The 24,173-nt window shown below is 42.9% G+C and overlaps 1 protein-coding gene across 1 annotated transcript in view; it reads left to right on the forward strand.

The window, feature by feature from the left end:
* Nucleotides 1-24,173, forward strand: part of LOC135108262 (uncharacterized) — a 61,114-nt gene that overhangs the window by 31,753 nt on the left and 5,188 nt on the right. The window lies entirely within an intron of this gene.

The raw sequence follows: 24,173 nt of genomic DNA on the forward strand, positions 1-24,173 counted from the left end.
CCTGGAGGATCTTCACTTGTAGCTGTTTGAAATAAATCACATATCAGTGACCCTGTGATAAGGGACACAGAGTTTTGCCCGAGTCCATGGCGCAGCAGATCTGTGACCATTTTTACGTTCCTTTTCATTGTAATTTTGTTTAGGGAAGTGAATCTTTGCTGGTATTCAGCATATATGTCAAGGAATGACTTCAAATCATCCTTTTTTGAAATTTCCACATATCCTGCTTGAATTTCTAATCTTTCAATAGAACTGGAAACTGGTGGATTTACTAATATAGAATCATTAAAAGCTTTTTTGAATGGTACGGAACCTCTTTTCAGCAGATGTACCTTTTCTTAGATGGACATCAATCCGTTTTTTACTTTCGTCACAAACAGAGCAAACTCTATTATAATCGATATGCTTTCTTTGTTTCTTCTGATTCTTGTCACGAGGGTTTTCTGTGATGGCCTTTTTAATCTCAGACATTCTTTTGCCTAAAATATGAGCATCCCTTCTTTCTTTGTTAGTTAAAAACTTGTGGCATTGACTGAGATGCCTATTCAAGTTGACTACTTTCCCTGGGCAACCACCAATTGGACATTTTCTTCTGTAGAAGAAAAGAAAAAATGTGTCATGTTAAATTATATCGATAATGAGTGAAATGAGACCAAATGTATATGAAGTCAAATTAATATGCATACAGAACTTACGAATGCAATTTCCTTGGACGTTTCCTGGTTCTAGTAGGATTTGACCTTATGCCTGCTTCTAAAAGCCTAGCTTGTTTTTCTTTAAGGTACCCCCAAAACAGTCTTGCTCTGTTAATACATTTCTCTTTTTGTATTTCAAGCCTTTCAAGTTCATTTTTATGGAATCTTATTTTCTCTTCAAAATGGGCATTTATGGCTTCTATGGTAGGTACAGTGCTAAAGCTTTCAAAGAGCTCCAAAAACTCTTTTTGATCTTCATCAGGTAACTCTAGTTTATCTAGTAATGCATGTACTGTAGGTTCACCCAAGATAGTTGCCATTTGCTGAATATCATCATTACTGACACCATCATCAAGGGAAGCACCATCTTCTGAGAAGAAAGAGAAATAAAGATACGGTCTTATCAGCTCTATATACACACTATGATTTCAAATATTCAGAAGAAAAAAAAGAAAAGGAGAGCTACCTTCCTCACTGGGATCATCTGGATCCCCATCCGAGATATCTTCAGTGCTGTTACCCTCATCTGAAACACAGATTATGCCATATAGACACAGAGGTAACAGCAGTTTTTAATCAGTATTTTGCAAATCATTTACAGACCGTAGCAAGAAGTAATTACCATTTATATGGGATACAGCATCACGTGATGGACCAGGCTGAGGAGAACCTGGGGAAATTCTTGCCATCTTCTCTTTTGCACTGCATGTTGAACCTCACTGCATGTTGGTTCCGGAACCTGGTGCGACATTGACGGAATCGGAGGCTCCTTGGTTACCTCCCAGCCCGGGAGCTACCTTGATGCCCTAGACGCCACTGCCCCTCAACTTCCACTTTTCGTGACTTTTTCCCGAAAAACGTGGCACCACAGCCCCTACCCCTATTAACGGCGCCAAGGCCCTCCCAGCAGGTTTTTCAGATGCCCTGTTGTCACATGCGCAACACGCCCTGAATCGACAGCGTCAAGCCTCGCACTGCAGAGAAAGCGTGTAAGACACAAAGCCTAAAAAAAGAAAAAAATATATATATTTTCTTAAATAGAGAAAACACTAGCTTCATATTTTTTGCGGTTAATCAATAAAACTTGTGTTATATTCCCAAAATTTCATTGAAATTGACCAAATAGTTTTTGAGATAAAGAACGTAGGAAGGGAGAAGAAAGCAACTATACGATAATTTAACCACACCACAAGGACGGCGCATTTCTCACGGCGGAAGATGCTTGCAATCGAGCTGGGAGAAAGACCGGTGCACAGCAGAGCTACTCACCGATAGCACATCAAGAGAGTGAGGTATCTGCCGGCGGGGAATTGTGTCTCACGAGCGGGGGAAGGGCGCAGGACACCACGGAGTAATAATCTAACCACACCACAAGGGTGGTGCGCACCTCCCGGTAGGAGATGCTTCCACACGAGCGAGGGGAGTGAGCGGGGCGAAGCAGGGCGACAAAACGACCACAACTTGAGGGCGTGAGGTCCCACGTGGCAGAAAATCGTGTCTCACGAGCGGGGGAAGGGCACAGGACGTCTCTACATAATAATCTGACCACACCACAAGGGCGGCTTGCCTCTCTCGGCACGAGATACTACCACACGAGCTATGGGAGCAAGTGGGGTGGAGCGGGGCAGCAAGCCGATCACATATAGAGAGCGTAAGGTCCCGGCCGGCAGGGAATCATGTCTCACGAGCGGAGGGACAGCGCGGGATGTCACGGCATGGTTATCTAACCAGACACCAAGGGCGGCGCGCCTCTCCTGGCGGAAGAGGCTAGTACTCGAGCATGGGAGCGAGCGGGTCATAGCGGGACGACACACCGGCAAGTAATCGAGGGCGTGGGTCACCGGATGGCGGGGAAACATGTTTCACGAGCGGAAGGACAGTGCGGGACGCCACGGGGTGACAATCTAACCACACCACAAGGGCGGCTCGCCTCTCTTGGCAGGAGATGCTACCACACGAGCTATGGGAGCGAGTGGGGTGGAGCGGGGCAGCAAGCCGATCACATGTAGAAAGCGTAAGGTCCCGGCCGGCAGGGAATCATGTCTCACGAGCGGAGGGACAGCGCGGTACATCACGGCATGATTATCTAACCACACACCAAGGGCGGCACGCCTCTCCCGGCAGGAGATGCTAGTACCCGAGCTATGGGAGCGAGCGGGGCATAGCGGGACGACACACCGGCAAGTAATGGAGGGCGTGGGGCACCGGATGGCGGGGAAACATGTTTCACGAGCGGAAGGACAGCGCGGGACACCACGGGGTGACAATCTAACCACACCACAAGGGCAGCTCGCCTCTCTCAGCAGGAGATGCTACCACACGAGCTATGGGAGCGAGTGGGGTGGAGCGGGTCAGCAAGCTGATCACGTATAGAGAGCGTAAGGTCCCGGCCGGCAGGGAATCATGTCTCACAAGCGGAGGGACTGCACGGGACGTCACGGCATGATTATCTAACCACACACCAAGGGTGGCGCGCCTCTCCCGGCGGGAGATGCTAGTACTCGAGCTATGGGAGCGAGCGGGGCATAGTGGGACGACACACCGGCAAGTAATCGAGGGCGTGGGGCACCGGATGGCAGGGAAACATGTTTCACGAGCAGAAGGACAGCACGCCCTTTTATGGGACTGGCATTTCAGTGGGCATTTTTTTTTATTGGATTTTTGTTGCCCTTGGCCAGTATCCTTTCTACATAATATATATATATATATATATATATATATATATATATATATATATATATATATATATATATATATATATATATATATATATATATATATATATATATATATATATCGAGGAATTATTTCAATTCATCATGTGCTGAAATTTCCACATACCCTGCTTCAGTGTCCAGTGTTTCAATAGAGCTGAGGACTGATGGATTTACTAACACAGAATCATTCAAAACCTTTTTTGAATGATATAGATACTTATGTACCCCCTTCCATCTTACCACCACCCTACCATTACCTTCTACCCTCTTCCCCTTCCCATCTCCCTCCCCCTTATCTTCCTCCTTTCTTCCCTCTCCTCCTTTTCCCCTCCCCCTTTCCCTTCCCATATTCTCATTGAAATCTGTCCATTAGTTTTAAGATTATTATTATTGTTTTTTTTCAAGAATATGATCTGAATTAAGATTTTAATTTCACTTTCATTGGAAAGGGGAAAGACTTTAGTAACAATCTGTGAGATACTCTCATACATTATCCTGTCTTATAAGTAGTATCATATATTTTTTTTCCATATTTTTTTGTCTTGTTATCATCCATACATCCTTGACAATGAAATTGTACCACTTCACTTATGTGCTGTGAAAGTTTCAGCTATTTATATATTTTTCGTTCAGATATTTAAAAAAAAAAAAAGATGTTAGTGGGGAAAGCCAATTTTTGAAATGATGAAATCTACCTAAATAATTTCAAGGCAGATAAATTTATTATAAATGAAGATAAAACAATTTCACTGGTATAATCGTGTGATTGTGCTCAAGCGGATTCAACTGGTATATCACAGATAAAAATATCTTTATTAATAGGCCTAATTTCACTTATGTGTTCTGAAATGGCCAGGTAGATACAATCATGTCCTGAATTACCCTACTCCATGTTATTTCAATGGGAGGAAAAACAGGCTTGAATTACCCTACTCTACCCTTTAAGAGATTGAACACAGTGAAAAGGCAGTCAATTTCGTGAAACTAATATACTTGACAGATTCGGAATCTAGAGGTGGAAAATTATTATATCTGGTTCTTTTGTTGATTGATAAGCAATTTCACGAGCGAATTTTTTCATCTTACCTATCACGGTGAAATATTTGCCACGCATTGGGGCGAGGTGAAGTTTAAAAATTTCTGAAAATTTGTTTTTTATATTTTTCAGATATGACAAGAAAGACATGCCCTACTGATATTTGCCTGCTTCATATCTGAAATCCAGACCTTTATCTTCAATAGTAATAATTTAAGGTGTTTGTTAGGAGTGAAACCCTAACATGCTCTAAGATCATTATAGTCTAAGTACGTCGAGCTGGAAGGTCGATTTTTTGTGTTTTCGATGAAACTGGTATCACTGGAAAGAACACGTTCAGCGCTACAAAATGTATATCTCAGATTTTTGATAACTTGTTTTGTTCAAAAGTTATAGTTGATTTAGTGAATTACCCTGTCCTTGGGGTAAAATTAACCTGTTATCAGTGAAGTGATTCTGTGATCAAATCTACTTAAGGAACTGGGTAATCGCCTTTTGCGGGCGCCCTAATAGTCGTAGGGCAATAATTTGGGTGTTTTTTTTTTTTTAACTCAGGAGGTCGATTACCACGTGTTGGACCACTTTAAAACCTTAGGTAAAAAAGTGAACTCAGGCCTGTCCCACGACACACTTGATCACAGCGATTCTGGTATTCACTCGCTGTTGGCCTGAACTTTACTCTTTCCCCTATCTAGTTACTATGGGGGTGGCAGCTCGTGCGGTGCTCACTCCTGGTCCCAAAAATTCTTGTCTCCTGGGTGAGAATGAGCACTCCTTGCTTCTAGGATCATAATTATATTCTGGTTGTCAGTGAATTCTGGACACCTGCCACACTGTAAATGTCTCTCTATGGTAGAGGGTTCTTTACTCAAATAGAGAGAGGTGAGGCAGACAGTAGCAGGCACAAATATTGGTGGAGATTCTCATACACTCATTAGGATTTTTATCTTTTACACAGAGAACCTTTCGCCAGTAGTTCCATCTCAACTCCGTGTATGGATGAAGTGAGTTGATGAATGATGAAAATGAATGGAGAATGGATATATAAAATCTACTCCTTAATGGTATAAGAACTAGTTAAAAACTAACAAGTTGACTCCTTATCAAAAAAATGCACTACAAAACTCCTTAGCACTATATTACAAAACAAAAGACGAAGTGGACTTATTTTGCAAAATTATACTCATCTTAAGGTACCTGTACTTATCACTACTCCCAAATGGTATAATGACTAATAGAAGAGTAAGTGATCTTTCCTTATGAAAAAAACTGAATAAAACTCAGATTCTTGGCATGATATCACAAAAGAATAGAAGACTTGAAGCATACTCATTTTACGAGGTGCTCCTCATTTTCTTGAGGTGCTTGTTCCTCATTTTCTTGAGGTGCTTGTACTTATTTTAGATTTTTTCAGGGGATGATTCATATTAGAATAGGTCTTGATTTGCCATGTAGCACTTAACCTCTTGCTAAACCACAGCATGCTCAGATTTCCTTGTGCTTCTATCGAATGCCTTAATTACTATGCTTATGTCCCTTCAAAATGTGTTTGCTAGAGCCACTAGGATGATGCTCACCTCACTGTTCCAGGCAAATCAGACATATTCTAGTTGAGTTTCAATTGAGGCCACAGAGATTATGATTCTGTAATAAATGAGCAGAATTATTGACACATTGAAAACAATTTCCTAGCACTAGTAATATCCACAGATGTTACTTCCTCCCTTGCCTGCTCCTCCTCTGCAGAAGCCTCTATGCTTGGTACTTATTCCCCTGGAGCTGCATGCTGTCTCAGCTGTAATAGTTTGTCGACCACGGTTTTGCTGGTTCTAACTTTCTCTTAGAATTTGTAGTACTGGCTGGCTGTCTCAAGGGAATGGCCCCACTGTATGGCAACTTTAAGCCTTCAAGAAGGCTCATCCAATGTTTGCCACGGTGCTGCTATTTGCATCCTTCACAGCATTCTTGAGTTGATTTTCATCTCTTTCCTGGCCCTTTAGACAGTCCTTTTCTTTTTATCATGCATCCAAGATTTGAAATAAAAAGCTTCTCACATTTGATGGAGCTGTGATTCATGAATACAAAATAGCTTGGGGAGGAGCAGGCTGAGGTGAGGGGTCTAAAGTATTTAACATAGACCTCAAGTGCCTTGGCTTCTTCACAAAGAAAAAGGGTATGCCTCTGTTGGGCAGTCTTGTGACTAGCAATTCTGACTATGTAGTAGTAGTCAGTCTGCTGCTGCATCTCTGAATATTCCAGAAGGGTGAACTCTGTGAACTCTATGGCTTGAATATTCCAAAAGGGTGAACTCTGCAAACTCTATGGCTCGTCTTAGCGACTTTATCATCAGTACTAACATAAGGACATCTCTCAGGTTGGTGAACTCCGACAGACTGCTCAGTGGGCAGCTGGAGTCATCCAGACTCTTCAATGCATTTTGCAGTGTGGTAGTGATATGTGGTGCCCTGGGGATACTTTCTACAACTTCAAGGTTGACATTTTCTCGTTCCTTCTTGTGCCTTGTCTTGAATGCTTGTTTTTTCTCCTTGTTGTATTTGGCTTAAAAAATAATAATTAAATGGACACCATTATTATTCAAGAATATTCAAAATGAAGATGAAAGGAATACATGCTTGTAATTGTCATGAGCCTCCAGGTGGCCTAGCATTTTTCATCCTCAGAGATTTGTAGTGTTTCAGTTGCGTCTATTGCCAAAAACTCTATGGCCTGAGTAAAGGCAAACATAATTTTCTGCTTATAGTTTGCACTAAAAGTGTCTCTTTTTAGAGTGAAGAGCCCTGGTGGATCTTCATTGTCCAGTTCTGTAAGAAGTCATACAATCTTGTAGTCACTCGGGTTAAACTCAGAGTTGATGGGTAGACTAGAGCGGACTATGTCACCAAAAATCCTCAGCTGAACTGTGATGGTGGTTTCTCCAAGAGGTGTAGTTTTTCAAGTATTTCTCAAATTCATTGAAAAATAGCTTCAACCCATTCATGGTGGAAATTTGCACTCTAGTTGGGCCACCTTCACTGTCTCCCTAGATTCAGAATGCATGAGGGGAGATCCCTTCATAATCTTTTCAAAAAAGCTTGTCCACCTCTTAGCCAAGTGTATCTTTTCTGCATGCACATCTGTGTGCTTCACAATTTTGTCACATACCATGCAGGTTCATGAAAGATAGCAGTTTTTGCTGGTGGTCTTGCTAGGTTGACTGCCACCAGAATTTTTGCCCGACTCATCAAAAACTTTCATTATTTTACTTTGGGCATTCTTCGGCAGGCACTGAGGAGAGGGCAGGCACATAAGGAGGCACTGAGCAATGCCTCCGTATGTTCTGGCACCTCTTGACACACCCTGACAGGGGACAAGATTTTCTGTAGGGAAAGAGGTATACATAAATAAGTGTTTTGTTCATCAAGTATATATGGAAACATTTAAAAGCATGACAAGACACTACTGAACTTACTGAGATTGTGCTTTATGAAGACAAGTATTTTGAGCGTGGGGCCAGTGCACAGAACTGATGTGGGCCCTAAGTTTCAGTTGTTGCTGTTCTAATTGCACTCCAAATCTCCTTCGAAAAAGTAAGGCTCTTTGTGGAGCGCTGACAATTCTTACTCCTTCTGCTTTATTTTTTTTCTGGTGAGTCTTCACTTCCAGAAGAGCTGGAAGCTCAGGAAATTGATTAAATGTCATCCTCATTTCCATGTGGTGAGACTCTTCTGGAATTTTATCCATGAGAGAATGATATGGGTAATTAGACATCAGTGCAGTCAACTGCTCACTCATCGTTAGACTGAGAACCTAGTTCTGATTCCTCAAAGTCAGCAAGGCTACTGGGCATTTCCAGCCTGTTATCTGATGCCTTTTCACCTACAGTACCTGATGGATAACCATTGTCTGTACACAGACAAAAAAAATCCGTCGTGCATCATTGTATGCCATTTCCAAATCAAACCAGTCTTTACCCTCAGTTTCATTTCCTGAAGACTGATTGTCTGTAGCACTGGCTGTAGTAAGTGACTGCAGTCCGCTGGTGTCTCGAACAACAACAAATTGTTTGATATCAAGGAGACCAGACTGAACTACACTACACTATACTTGAACCTCAAAAGCAGGGTTTTCACCAGCCTTTTTTACCTGGTCCCTCACCTATGCTTATGCGAGGCCTCTTAGCTGCAGTGACATCTGTTTCACTGATTTTTTCACTGTTCACTGTTTTTCACTGTTCACTGATTTCACTGTTTTCACTGATAAAATCAAGATGAGATTCTCAATTATTGAGCACAGTGTGAATTTAAATGCAAAGTTACTAGTTGTAATACCTTCATTACCTTTTTTTTTCTTTTGAGGCCGCTTAGGTGCACATGCAATTCCCAATGTAGATTGCACTGCTTCCTCCTCAGGAGAGGACAGGTGTTCTTTTTGTAATTGATTGTACTGTTTTTTTGAGTCAAAATTTGAGTTATGACCTGAATTGTCAAACTGCTCAGAGCTGCTGTGGCTACCAGTCTCCAACATTTCACTGATTATCTCTGTTTCTGCGATTAATCACCATTTACCTGAAAGTACTATCCTGCAAAGAAAAGAAAATTTGTTCAAAGAAGGAGTATTGAGCAGAAAACATCAGCCTGTAGGAATGCAGGTGGTTTGGAATCAGAGTTTTCCCTTCTCCTAGGCTATGTTGGTCCACAGCACTTAAGTGCAACTCTGCAAGAGGGCTCCCTCCCCAACCCCATCTGCTACCTGGGAGATGCGCCCATACATTGTACATCCCTGGTGGGGGATAGTAATGATGAGAAAACATTATTGGTGGTGGGACAAGCATGTTGCCAATCCGATTTCAGGCTCATGAAAAACACCAAGATGAAGAGCTCACCACATATTCATGAGAATAATGTTGGTGAGTGGGGCCTGGAGATTACAATAGACCCCTAGAAGTTGCTTTACAATCTCATTTGAAGTTAGGTGGTTTCAGGCCCTAGTGCTGCCAGTCAGAATGGATTACAAGAGTAAAATTGATCGGGATAGGACTGCTCACTTTACCAGTCCCAGTAAGCAACTCGTGAGCCAACATTTATAACATTCTTAGAGGCCAGATCAATGCAAATTTGAATTTTACACTTGAAACTGTGCAAGTCCTCAAAATTAGATAGCTGGGACTTGTGGGAAAGTCTGTGAGCAGGGCATGCTACCTAAAGTTGGTGAGCACCCAATATTTCTAGTGTCCCAAGTGCACAAAAAAAATCAGATTTACCTTGCAATCTGTTCTGCTTTGTTACTGGAGTATCAGCATCATATCTGAAGTCTGGCTTCAAAAACTCCGATGCATAGAAATTACAACCACTTGGACATTCACTTGGATCAAAAACTGAAGGTCCAAGAAGATCAGTATGATATAAGAAAACATCTTTCTGGAAATCTTGTAATTTAATTTCAATGAGAGTAACTTCATTGGATAGAGCGTCAAATAGTTCACCGTTTTAAACCACTACACTGGCTTTGGTTTAAAAAATAAGAGCTGGTGAGAACTTTCGGGACCAGGAATGAGCACTGGTGAACATGTAAGTGCTACCAGTCTCGAGCTTTTTCTGGCAGAAAATGCACCTATTTGGCAGGCTTAAAGCCCATTTGGCCATTTTTGAGCTGTCCCACCTATTTCATTCCTGTCCCGTGTCCAGGAGGCACTGATCAAAAGTTGGCTGCCAGACTGCCAGTTCAGTCCCGTAACAGACTTGTCAGTGACTGTCACTCATAGGTAGAAACGGCCTTGCCTAAACCCACTTTTTAACATGGCTGATTTTATGGACCCGGTACTATGTTACCTTAATAAGTCCGAGAATGACAAATGACACTTTTGTGTTACCTTTGGTGACAGCACCATGCTACTCATCTTTTTACCCCACAATGGGCCAAAACTAACAAGTCCGTCGGCCATGTTTAAGTGTTCCATAACAGACATGCATGAATTCCCGATGTTACCAATGTGCCATGGGTGAGCCATTTCGTGTTACTTTTCAATACATATGAAGTTTCCTGACCACTTTTTCTGATCCCTCATGAGTAATAGACAATTTTTTTTTTTTATTTAGAAGAGACACTAACCAAGGAAAAAATAAAAATAAAGGTCCACCGGGATGCCAGTCCCAGAAAAGGGTCCAAAGCAGTAATAAAAAATTGAAGGATAAGTCTCTTGAAATCTTCCTCTTGAAGGAATTCAAGTCATAGTAAGGTGGAAATACAGAAGCAGGCAGGGAGTTCCAGAGTTTACCAGAGAAAGGGATGAATGATTCATTCCTGCATTGGAGAGGTGGACAGAATAGGGGTGAGAGAAAGAAGAAAGTCGTGTGCAGCAAGGCTGCAGGAGGAGAAGTGCATGCAGATAGCAAGATCAGAAGATGAGTTAGCATGAAATTAGCGGTAGAAGATAGCTAGAGATGAGAGAGAAGCTGAAGACAGTCAGTCAGAGGAGAGTTGATGAGACGAAAAGCTTCTGATTCCACCCTGTCTAGAAGAGGGGGTATGAGTGGAATGCCCCCAGACATGTGAAACATACTCCATACATGGACAGATAAGGCCCCTATACAGAGTTAGCAGCGGGGGGGTGAGAAAAACTGGCAGAGACATCTCAGAACGCCTAACTTCATAGAAGCTGTTTTAGCTAGAGATGAGATGTGAAGTTTCCAGTTCAAATTATATGTAAATGACAGACCAAGGATGTTCAGTGTAGAAGAGGGGGACAGTTGAGTGTCATTGGAGAAGAGGGGATAGTTGTCTGGAAGGTTGTATCAAGTTGATAGATGGAGGAATTGAGTTTTTGAGGCACTGAACAATACCAAGTTTGCTCTGCCCCAATCAGAAATTTTAGAAAGATCAGGAGTCTGGCGTTCTGTGGCTTCCCTGCGTGAAATGTTTACTTTCTGAAGTATTGGAAATCTATGAAAAGACATGGAAAAGTGCAGGGTGTTATCATCAACGTAGGAGTAGATAGGACAAGGTTTGGTTTAGGTCATTGATGAATAATGAGAAGGGAGTGGGTGATGGGAACACTACTGTTAATATATGCACACCTATGTTTCATATAATAATGCACCACTGACTACTAAAGCATTTTCTCTTATTCCAGAGATGTTTTCACCAACTTTTCTGGCTTACATAACATGAAAAAATCTTTCTTATGGCTTTTTCTCGGATAATCAGCTACATTACTGGGAGATAAAATCATTCAAATAGGCTGTACAAACACCAAAATGGGGTAAATGCTTCAGCAGACTAAGATGACATTTAGTACTGTCAAACTTTCATCTCTAGTATTAATAAACTATGGAAATCTTTAATTTTTTTATGTTATTTTCTTGTTTTCTTAACTTTATAAGCCTATATCACGGCTAATTAGCAATATAATATAATATAAAATATTATTATTTATATTTTAATATAAATAATAATATTATATTTATTATTATATATAATAAAATATATTATTATATTAGCAATATAATATAAAAAAAGGCTCTACTTCTTACATATTTTCAAAATGTCTGTAGATTAAAAAAAGATGCAAATATGGATGAGGTAATGTCAGCAAACCTTGATGCAAAGTTTCATAAAAATGTACTCAATTAATTTTTGGAACAATTTTCACCAAACTAAAACCGCTTGAAAGAAGGCGACTAGTAGTACTGAATTAGTGTAGAGGCATCTATATTCCATGGAATTTTGACACATTTCTGTACCATAGTTTTTAAGATATAGAAATTGTCAGAAAAATAAGAAATCTATCTCTAAAACTAATGGACTTATTTCAATGAGATTTTGGCTACTTAATGCAATTATGTTTGTGGTTCATTTGTCATATAGAAGAAAGTCAAGTGGGGAAGAAGGTGACTAGTAGTATTGAATGAGTGCATAGGCATGCATCTATATTCCATTGAATTTTTGACACATTTCTGTACCATAGTTTTTAAGATATAGAAATTGGCAGAAAAATAAAACAAATCTATTGAAAACTAATGGACTGATTTCGATGAGATTTTGGATACTTAATGCAATTAAGTTTGTGGTTCATTTTTTCATATAGAAGAAAGTTGAGTGGGGAATAACAATTTTTTTCTTTTTTTACTGGAGTTTCTGAGACATTACCAAACTTGCAAATTCTAATATTCCATCTCACCAAGCAAGTAAGGAAACGATCAGAGTAGTGGTATTTCATTGTCGGCCGCACGAGCCACAAGTGACCCTGACATGACGAACTCCCACTTATGCTACACCTCTGATGTCTCTCTACAAAATCAGACTAGAGTCAAGCTCAACAGGATCTTCTTTCCCCACTCTTAAACGCAGGCCCGTTTCCCTGCCTGTGGGTTCACTAGATAGTAGATGGGGACAGTGGGAATCTCGTTAATCCATTCATGCGCGTCACTAATTAGATGACGAGGCATTTGGCTACCTTAAGAGAGTCACCACTATCGCCCCAAGCGCCAGTGTGTTGAACAAGTAGGGGTGGAGAATGTAGTCCCCACCTGTAAATGTAAATAATCACAACAAGCACTATTCTCTCCTTTATCCAATACCTGAGTGTTTTGGCTGAAAAGAATATTTTTATTGTGCCTCATACAATATATAAGCAGTCCAAACATGGGTAGAATAAATGCCAAGTACATATAATAAGGGAGAGAATAGATTAACGAAAATGGCAGCACTTGCCTCAATAATAGACCTCAGTAGACCTCAGTGCTACCTCGATGTCCTCCTCAGTGATGGGGGCCAGTAGTTTGGGACTGAGTCCCGGATGGACAACTGAGGAAGACAGGCTAAGCCCTTCCGGGCTTCGCCTTTGGAAGAGCGACCTCCAGTACGCCAGCGTCCCTTCTGGCCGCTCCTCCCTTGTCTGCAATGGACCTAGGCCGGCAGCCACCCTCTTCACCGCCTAGCCTCAGTCCCTCTTCCATGCCTCCTGGAAGAGGGCGAACTCCCAGGACCTCCTCATCTTCCTGGAGCCGAGTGGTGGACCTGCCTGTGTGTCTGCAGGGGGACAGAGGGGCACCAAGTCTCTATTTGGTTGTGGACTTCGTCAGCGGTCTTCAGAACCTCGACGCCCAGCGATCCCAATAGATCCTGGACAGTCCTGCCCAGGATGACTAGTGGGTCCACAGGGGTCGAAGGTGGTACCATGCATGGTAGAAGCTCCTCTACCTCCTTGTCAATGGTGGCAAGAGAGGTAGAAGGAGTGGAAGCAGGGTTTCTGGACTGGTCGTCCACTAGACCTAGTAGTCCTTAGGGCAGAGGGACGTGGGGCCGAACTGCTGTAGGCCTCTTCCAGCGCGGCCTTATACACGGCTTGTTTCCTCTTACCCTTGATGCTCTCCACCGTTCTATGGGGAAGCACCTCATGCCTTATTGCCTCATTCAGGTCAACCTCCAAATGATGGTCCCTCTCAAAGGCAGCAGCCATCAAGGCTACCTCCTCAGGGGTCCACCGGGCCTTTGGGGTTGCTTTTAGGCATAAGACCCCTGTGGCATGATACTCTTCTGGGTGACTATGGCCTCTCCTCCCAGTGTAGTTCTTGAAGGATCAGCCACATTGAGGACACGTCGGAGAGCATTCACCAGCCACAAGTGGCGTGGTGGGTGCAGCACCTCTCTCCATCAAAAATTGTGATCGAAGGAATAAAAGCAACGTCAAGCAGTGCTGCGGCCCTGCAAATAGCAGGGGGAGTGCAAACTTAGTTGCTAGAGTTGACTGTGGAATAGTTGAGGGTGGTGGCGGGAAACCCTCCTAAATCTAACATCCAGTGGGCCCACGTGGAGGGGTTGCACTCTTAGTAACTACTATCACCGTAAGAGAGTCATAGTTACTCCCGCCGTTTACCCGCGCTTGGTTGAATCTCTTCACTTTGACATTCAGAGCACTGGGCAGAAATCACATTACATCAACATCCATCTCTGACCATTGCAATGCTTTGTTTTAATTAGACAGTCGGATTCCCCTGGTCTGTGCCAGTTCTGAGTTGATCGCTGGGTGCCAGCTAAAGTGGATTTGGAGCAGGAGATGGCTTCTACTGCTACCTAACCGGCCAATGAGGACCGGCGGTAGAGAGAACTGGAGCTCCCGCGCCCACGCAGCCTAATGCGTTCCATGGAAGGGCCAGAGACACACTGGTCCGAGCTCTCGGCAAGAGGGGCGAGAGGGCTAAAACTGCCGCCACCATGTAATCCAACCCTCACAGGCACGTCAGGCCATTTTGACCCCACTGTCGCATCAGCGTGCCACACCCCACAGCACGGTGCTGGCGCGAACCCTGCGGATGGATCCCCGACGACGTGCGCTCCCTCGGCGCACTGGCTTTTCGACCAGCAGACGGTGGAGGGGAACTGGGAGTGAAGCGAGATGAGCGGACGCCTTTATCGGGGCTTTTCAGGGCCCCTTTTGACACTGCCGCCTTCACAATGCCTTTCAGGAACCTGGTCCCCGTCTCACACTGCCACACCAGCAGGCTTGATCGAGGGGAGCGCGGCACGAGGCCACATTTGGAATGGGTCGCCGCCACTGGAGTAGAGGGTAGGCACTGCGATGAGATGGGCGGACACTGACAGCACGGAAGGGAAAGAGGGCGGACGGCGACACCCAACAGTGCGCGCCTCGTTACCTCTGAGCCCAGTCCAGCGCCCTAACCCAGGCCTGCTTCCTGCACAGCCCCGACTGGCCCAATCCTCAGAGCCAATCCTTATCCCGAAATTATGGATCTAATTTGCCAACTTCCCTTACCTACATTAGTCTATCGACCAGAGGCTTCTTACCTTGGAGACCAGCTTTGGATATGGGTACGCACAGGCCTGAAACTGGGGTGCCTCACAAGGGCCACGTGCATGCAGGCTCCGTGCCGAAACATGAGGCACAGCAGCAACAGACCCCCTTGCTTCGCCCCATGCAGTTACTTGCCTCGCATGTTTCACGGACTAGCAGTGGTACACGGGACACCGCAAGAACCGCAGTGCTCTACAGCAGACCGTGTTACCAACACCCTTTCGCTCTGCAAGTGGCTTCTAGGGTCACAGTGCCTTAAACAGAAAAGAAAACTCTTCCCCGGACTACTGCTGATGGACGCGAGTTGGTTCCCGTTACTGGGTTCCTGCACCAAGGGACGCGAGCCCAAGATTGGGCTGCCCCCCTGGTTCTTGGTTACGGAATAAGTACCATATTCCCTTTCGCCACTAACTCCCAACCGGTAACTTAGGAAAATCTCTTTATTCCTTTTGGTTCTTCTCATCCACCTCGCCTGCCTCGTCACAGCTGCTCTCTAGCAGCTTTGTGTTCAGAGGTAACCATATTGTAAAACTCATTTGGTGGTAGCCTCTCTTCTTCATCTTCATCACTTTCCTCTAGGAATGAGAGGTCCGAGGGATAAGTAACTGGTCGTGAGCTGACGGAAGATAGGAAATTCTTGGTTGGTGATTCTGGCAATACTTCTTTGGCATCTTTCCTGTTAAAGATCAAGAGAGGGTTAGAAAAAGTCAGGGGAAATGTGTGAGACATGCATAAATAGGTAAACTGAGAGCAGCCACATTAGTTACCTTGTTTTGGAGGGCGGATGAGGAGCTAGGAAAGTTGCTTCCTTGTCTTCAGATGCGGCGACAGCTGTCCTTGATGCTTCATCCTCTTCTTCCCTGCGGAACAGAAAAAAATGATTGAGATCCAACATATAAAGTGATCAAGAGTAATAGATGAGGGTAAGCTAAATACTTACTGTTCATCTGTTGTTGCTGAGATAAGTCCTTCTTCCTCAGCAACCATCTCCATGTCATGGGAGGGGGAGCTGATAGCCAGTGCACTTCTGATGAGTATGGGAAGGAGTAAGTGAGTTAGTTCATTGATAAGAAGAGGTATAGGTATTCAATATTGTTTGAAAGACAAAATGGGCCAATACTACCTCCCTGTATTCTTCCAGCTTGCCGACAACTTTACGTGCCTCCTTGCTGGTGTCATACATGGCATAGTAATGCCTCGCAGTTTCATAACTATGACCTGTGAGGTGTGAAAGTTCCTGCCTGAAAGCAGGATCTGTGTTCCTCTTCCAGGCACATGAGATGGTAGATCTTCTCAACATTCTTGTGTTAATTAATCTGGATGATACTCCAGCTTTCAGAGAGACTTTTCTGAGAATGGCAGTGATATTGGATATGAGGAGCTCCGTGCATTAGGGGCTCAAATGCATAATTAGGAATTCCAAGTAATTACGCATTAAAGTAGGGACAAAGATTACGGACATTATTTACACGTAAAAATCAAAGTGTAATATATCATTTGAAAGCTTTGGAAGAGATCTTTTTTCCTGTGTTATTCGTTATTTTTTTTGGTTACATATTATAATAGAAATATGCACATTTTAGCACACCCATGTACAATTCCCACTATTCCCAATATGTGTGGCATGTAAATAAACACTCAAAATGAAAAGTAAATATGTATAATATATATATATATATATATATATATATATATATATATATATATATATATATATATATATATATATATATATAGTATTAATTTCATTATCCATTGCAATTATGTTTTATTATTATTTTTTTTTAATTACGATTGAGTTTTTTTTAACTTTGTTATTTTTTCTAAACCAGACAGATACCAAATCACAATAAATACATGAAATTCATACAATATTAGTAACACTCACCATTCCAGGGAAGATGTTGTGCCCATGTAACTTGAATAAGGTGGGGGGGGATTAGTAATCGAGGAGGTCATCAGTGGGTTCATCCGGCCCCTCCTGCACGTCTACCTCACTCTCCCTTCTTCCCTGGATCTTGAAGAGGTCGTTGTAGAATGCCCTGTATTCACCAGGTACAAACTTTAGAAGGTCCTTCAGGTCAGATGTTTTGTCTTTCGTGAGAGGAACACCACGGGGGTACTTAAGGGGCAGGTTAACTTTGCTTAAGTCAAACCTCGGGTCGTACTCCCCCTTCTTTTTCTGCATGACTCACAGACAATCATCCTGCTCCTCACAAAAGCCCTTCATCACCATGACGCCCCTTCGCTCTTCATTAGACACTTTTAGGACCTTAGTAGACTTGAAGCCAGACTTGAGCTTGCTTAGCTTTAGAAACATTAGCTCCCAGGATGGTGAAGTCAAAGAAGTGGTTGTAGTCCATGGGAATGACGACGAATGGCTTCTTCTCACTGGCAGTCTTCATGATGTCCATGTAATGCTGGGGGGTGTAGATCTGAAGTCCACGTAGTTTCAACTCCAAACGCCCGAAATCACGGTCACAAGGCATGTAAGAATAACCAGGTTCTATGTAACGGTGTTCAATCATGCTTAGTCGCCCTGAGTGGATGAGCCTGAGGTAGTGGGAGACAAGGTTTATATTTTTGTTCTGCCCAGAACAGTTATCAGTGAAGACAACAAGCTTCTCAACCCCTTCGTCCACGAAGTGAGACATGTAATACTCAAGGCAGCTGCAGACCTCTGATGACCCCCTCTTCGCCTGCCCCTCGTGCCACACAAAAAAGTACCCCTGTTTGGTCTTAAGATTATGAATCCCGAGGTTATAGGTCCAGAGTTTCCTCTTATAGTACTGAGCACCTGATGTAAGTCTAGGGGTAGGGAGGGTCTGCTGAAGATCAATGGCAATACATGCAATCTTCGGGCTTTTCTCATAACTGTAGGCCTTGAGGAGTCTCTGGACGACCTTAGCATGGGCGTCATGGGCAGTCTTCTGAGCCTTGAGTAGTTCAACCTCTGGGATGTTGTTCTCTTCTTGTAGCATTTTCAACTTAATTTTGTACTCATCACAAGTTACAGGTGTCTGCTTGGGGTGGTGTAGTACCGATATTAAATTCATTATTGAGAATATCACGAAACATGTGATCATGCACCACAGAGTCATGTAGCTGCTTCTCCTCAAGGTCGTTCTTGTAAGCCTTGTAGAGTGAGATGAGAGTACTGCCAGGGGGTAGGTACTTCCTGTTGGGGGCCTTTGTGTGAGAATAATGTGAGGAACATACAGGTAAGGCCTTAATAAAGTTCCGCACCAGGTCTTTTTTTTCAACAGCAACTGTGTTCCAACTTGATGTAGTTCCCCGTTTGTCTGCTGCAGGAGTTCCTGTCGGCGAGGCTTTGGTCTTCAATAAAACGTTCCTGACACGTTTATCACTTATGCCGTGAATGTTAAGAAAGGCCTTCTTACAGACAGTCACAGCCATCCCATCCACTAACACAGAATAGACACGTGTGCACTGTCTCATACACTCAGTAGTAGGCTCATCCTGCTTCTTCCTGTGACGTTTCACGGGTGTCTCAACAACACGAAAGGCAATATTAATTACTCAGGGCATCATGATTTCCTAGATCCCAGTATCCTTTGAAGATATCTTCCACTTTGTCACCCCCTACCTTGGTAAAACACTTATCAGGGCAAGTGCAGGGAGGCCCAACTCTCCTTGGACCCACTTCCTTCTTCGAGGTGTGACTGGTGTAGGCCTCACCCCGGTTACATTTATGCTTAATTTCGGCTCTTATCCACTTCTCAGGGCACCGTTGCCTCTTCCGTGGCTTAGTTGAAGTCTCAGCTTCATGCTCTGATGAACTGGAGCTGTTATCAGACAGTAAATCCATGGTGAAAGCAAAAAAAAATAACACTCGCGATACCACGTGTGGGCTGATGGAAGGATGTAGCGTGGCTAATGACGCGGGACGCCTCAGAGCGCGTGATTGGCTGGGCGGCTGTGAGTGACTGAATATGGACCGCTCATTGGCCAAGCGCTTGAGCCCCTGATACACGCTACCGGAAAAGTCCTCTGCTCATAAAACAGGTTTCAGTATGCAATGCTCACCCCTCAGTACAGTGGGAATAAGGTAGGGAATCCTATCCCCAGCTATACCCACGTGATCTAGAAGAGTTGGAGAAGCCAGAACTGGCGAAAACAGAAAATGGCGGGAGATGACGCATGAGCCCCTAATGCACGGAGCTCCTCATATGTCCATTTTACCACAACACTCATCGAGCCTGCCTGGCTTACTGGAGGTGATGAATACTGGGCACGAATCTAATTGACATTGTGTGATAAGGGGCCTTGCATACATCATATAAGCTTTCAGTGCCCTCTCCTCGACATTGTTGAGGACAATGTCAGCGCTGCCATAGGTCATTGTTTTATGTTTCCTAATCTTTATGACAGTTTCCTCTCCTGCCTGGTGGGTGGACCTTTCATTCCACTCTCCCACAGTAAACTCTGTAAACTCTTGTGCTCTTCTTAGAGAGTGAACAAGAAGACTTGTTATCAGTGTGTCCCAGAGTTTGATAAACCCAGCAGTAGTTATGGGGTTGCAATTCTTCTTTTTCCAGGCAGTCTGCAGCTTTTTGAAGGATGGTTTTCACTGTGGGAGACCTTAAGATTCTCTGAATTTCATAAAGGGACAACATATTGGATGCTTTCCTTTCACGTGATGCGGCCCTCTCTGTTTTTCTATTTTCTGATACCTCTTGAGGAGGTTTTTCAATGCAAGCTCTGCTTCATTAGCTAGAGCTTGGTCCACATTCCACTCTTCATGAGTATGTCGATTCTTCAGAAAGCTAACGACCCTACTGCAGGTAAAGATAATCTTGCAGCAATAGCTCCCCAACAGTGTGCCCCCTCTTCGTCTGAGGAAGCTTTTTGCCTCCCCAAGAGAGAAGAATGTGTTAATGAGGGCCTGTCCATCAAACTTGTCCTCCTTCTGTCCTTTGAAGAAGTGCTTTACTAGGTCTGAAATTATTCTGATACTAAAGTCAATGGATGAAGGGTTTAGTGATGAAGTGTTCCTTAGTTCGGTCCTATACTGATCAAGGAAATTCTTGAATGGTTCATGCTTGATAGGTTGTTGTGGGTGATGGTCTTCATCTTCAAGTGATTCATCATCTTGGTCTTCCCCTGCAATAGGCAAAGAATGCAAAGACACATAAAGGTAGGTATTAGGTATAAAGTAATGTATTTGTTGGTATCAATCGATAAAGAATTGGCAGTAACACTAGTAGTACTTACTGCATTGAACATCTCTCTGAAGCGGGCACTACCACGCTTCAGCCCATGCTTAGTTGCAAGGTGTGAGTCCACCCTCGTCAGCACCTTATCACACATACTGCATCGCTTGAGGTATTTGGTCTTTTTCACAGAGATCTTTCTCTGTTGTGGACTGCCTTTCTTAATTTTTCTTAGGACAGTTTGTTGCTCTATGCTGCCCACTACACCGTGGACCTGAGCCAGATGCCTTGGCATGTTTTTCACTTCAGCAATGCAATAGGGCATAGGACAGGACAATATTTTACACCCACTTTCGCTTTTCAGCTCTCGTATTCGAGTGAGTACTTTCTTTTCTGTCCCTGGGAGGCTCTTGACGACAATTGCCCAGAATGCCTTATTTGTTGCCAGCTGATCTTTCATTTCATCTTCAAGAGAAGAGACTTTCTTCTTTAAATTCTCAGTTTTCCCCAAGTAGGTGGACTCTACTTCTGCTGGGGTTTGTGCCTTCATAACCTCCTCAATTTTTCTCTGAAGGGTCTTCTTTCTCACACCGTTTGCTGCCATACATGCAGTAGTAAGAACCCTTAAACATTTTTCCTTCAAATCACTATAATCAATATTACCAGTATTTTCATATTCCTCCTCCTCCTCCTCCTCCTCCTCCTTCCCTTCCTCCCTTTTCTTCATCCATAACACTGTCACTGTCAGTATCACAAGCAAAGCTGTCGCCAGCATCACCACCACTGCCATCACCTACTCCCCAGTGTGAGCAGGAAGGCTGTGGCTCTGCACTCTTTTCACTCTTTTATTTTTCTTTTTTGTTTGTTCAAGTACCATATCCTCCTCTCCTTCACTTAAATCACCCTTCATTTGTTTGGTGTATGTTTCTATATTAAAGTCTGGGTCTTTGTCTGAGTCATCGAGTAAGTCCTCATCCCACTGTTCACTACAGTCCCGTAAGTCATCCACTGTGATAAATTCTGCCTGTTTTAATAATCCTGGAAAGATACAAGACATTAGTCAGTTGCAATATATGGATGCCTACATGGCTACTTGGAACCTCTCCTATCTCCCCCCAAAAAAGGCACCACATCAAAACCACCTCAATGAAAGTAAACTGGGGATACAAAAGGAAGCATTGCTGCCTCAGAAAAGGAGAAAAATGTGCATGGAAGGACTTAGAGAGCTTTGCTCTCTATCATCATTGGCGGCAACACAGAACACCTCTCGCATCATTGAAATTCTTATCAACAAAAGAAATATGCTTAAGATTTTCAGGAGAGGCTGGGAGAGGCAAGGCAGGCAGCAAAATGGGAAAGGATTTAGTTGTTTGCAGCATCTAAATATACTTAGATGAATGGGATGTAATTTCCATTTGTTCTAATAAAAATGAGCTTTAAAAAGAAGTATTTCACTTGAATTCTTCTTATGGTATCAGAGGATTTAGCTTGAGTAGGCTTTTATCGTCAGTTCAAGACTTGCAGGTGCAGGCAGTCTAATCTTGTTAATCAAGACTCGCCACGGTCAAAGTTTGTTGTATGCTACCTTTTTATCCTGTCAGTCTTGAATGTACTTTAGGCATGCTTTCGATGAGGCCTTTTCAACAATGTGCTGAAAAGCCCTGAATTCCAAGCTTTGGATGAACAGTGAACTCATAAAAATTATGTGAATCCATTCAAGACTGACACCTTAGGTAGCAAATGAGAATTCAAGACATAGGGTATCTGTATGCGAGTCTTATCAGCTGTGCATTAACCCTCCACCACACAACAGAGAGGTTAAAACAGAGCAGCAAACAATGCAAATCTGTTTCTGGATACACTTTTTCACCAAATGATCATGTGAATGGCATCCCTGGTGCAAAATTTGAGGTGAACCCGTATGCTACTTAAGCCCACAATTCACCGAGAGGTAGTTTGCCTGATCTCAATGAGGCTTACAGAGCATGTTGCTAACACCAATACCAGTATCATTTTTGCCTTTTTCAAAGAAGAAGACTGAGTAATATAAGGATAATTCTCTCAGATGTTTGATCGCCAAGTCATTTTTTCCATCAAAATCGCTTAAACTTGGTAAGCTTAAAGACCATTGGAGAAACAGGCAGTATTTTCTTTCAGGATTTTAGGACAATTTCTTCCCTGAAAAATGAGAGTGGTTAAAACTTTTTTGACTGCTGACACTACTTAAGCCATTTTCACCACTTTTGAAAAGTGATTTTTTTTTTTTTAGGCAATACCGTAGCAATGGGTAGAAAAATGCAGCATTAAGCCCTTTTCAATTTGACCCAAGGATCTGAGCAGTAGTTTTCTGTTGGTCTTGAATGTTGCCTAAGAATCGATTTAAGACCGTCTCATAACAGACTCAATCATAGTGATACCAGAATTTACTCACTGTCAGACTGAACTTTACCCTCCATCACCTATCTAGTTACTATGGGAGTGGCAACCCACATGGTGCTCAATCCTGGTCCTGAAAATTCTTGTCATCTGGGTGAAAATGAACACTTTTTTGTTGCCAATCCTCTAGTGAGCAAAGTGGGTTAAAATAATCTTGTCTCTGATCCCACACCATGATGTAATCCCCAAGTGCACTGTGGGTGAGCTATTATGTTGCCAGGACCCAAAGTGAGACCAAAAAATGTTTCTTATCTCTCGTTGAGGCCAATGATGGATTGACATCTCTTCGTGTTTATGAGCTTAAAAATTCAAGAAAACGAGGGACTGTGTTAGGATAAGGTATAAGGCAAATTCTTGCTAAGAAGAGTTTGTCATTGGGTTCCATGACAGATCTTCCATCCAAAACTGCATAAAATCCTCAATCTACGAGTGATTTTTTCACTAACTCCTTGTTTCTAGGGTCATAATTATATTCTGGCTGTCAGTGAATTCTGCACACCTGCCACATTGTATATGTCTCTCTACGGTAGAGGGTTCTTTACCCTAATAAAGAGAGGTGAGGCAGGCAGTAGCAGGTACAAATATTGGTGGAGAGTCTTCCCATTGACATTGCGGTGCTCTCCTACACTCATTAGGTTTTTTATTTTTTTTTAAACAGAACCTTTCGCCAGTAGTTCTATCTTAACTCTGTGTATGGATGAAGTGAGTTGATGAATGATGAAAATAAATGGAGAATGAAGATGATACACAAAATCTACTCCTTAATGGTATAAGAACTAGTTAAAAACTAACAAGTTGACTCCTTATCAAAAAATGCAGTACAAAAACTCCTTAGCACAATATTACAAAACAAGACTTGAAGTGGGCTTATTTTGCAAAATTATACTCACCTTAAGGTACCTGTACTTATCACTATTCCCTAATGGTATAATGACTAATAAAAGAATAAGTGATCTTTCCTTATGGAAAAAAAAAAAAGTCAGATTCTTGGCATATCACAAAAGAATAGAAGACTTGAAACAGACTCATTTTACGAGGAGTTCCTCATTTTCTTGAGGTGCTTGTACTTATTTCAAAATTTTTCAGGGGACGATTCATCTTAGAATGGGTCCTGATTTGCCATGTAGCACTTAACCTGTTGCCAAACCACAGCATGCTGAGATTCCCTTGTGCTTCTATCGAACGCCTTAATTACAATGTTCATGTCCCTTCAAAATGTGTTTGCTAGGGCCAATGGGATGATGCTTGCCTCACTGTCCCAGGCAGATCAGACATCTTCTGGTTGAGTTTCAATTGAGGCCACGG

Source organism: Scylla paramamosain, chromosome 17 (genome assembly GCF_035594125.1).
Source record: "Scylla paramamosain isolate STU-SP2022 chromosome 17, ASM3559412v1, whole genome shotgun sequence".
In the NCBI taxonomy this organism is placed as follows: domain Eukaryota; kingdom Metazoa; phylum Arthropoda; class Malacostraca; order Decapoda; family Portunidae; genus Scylla; species Scylla paramamosain.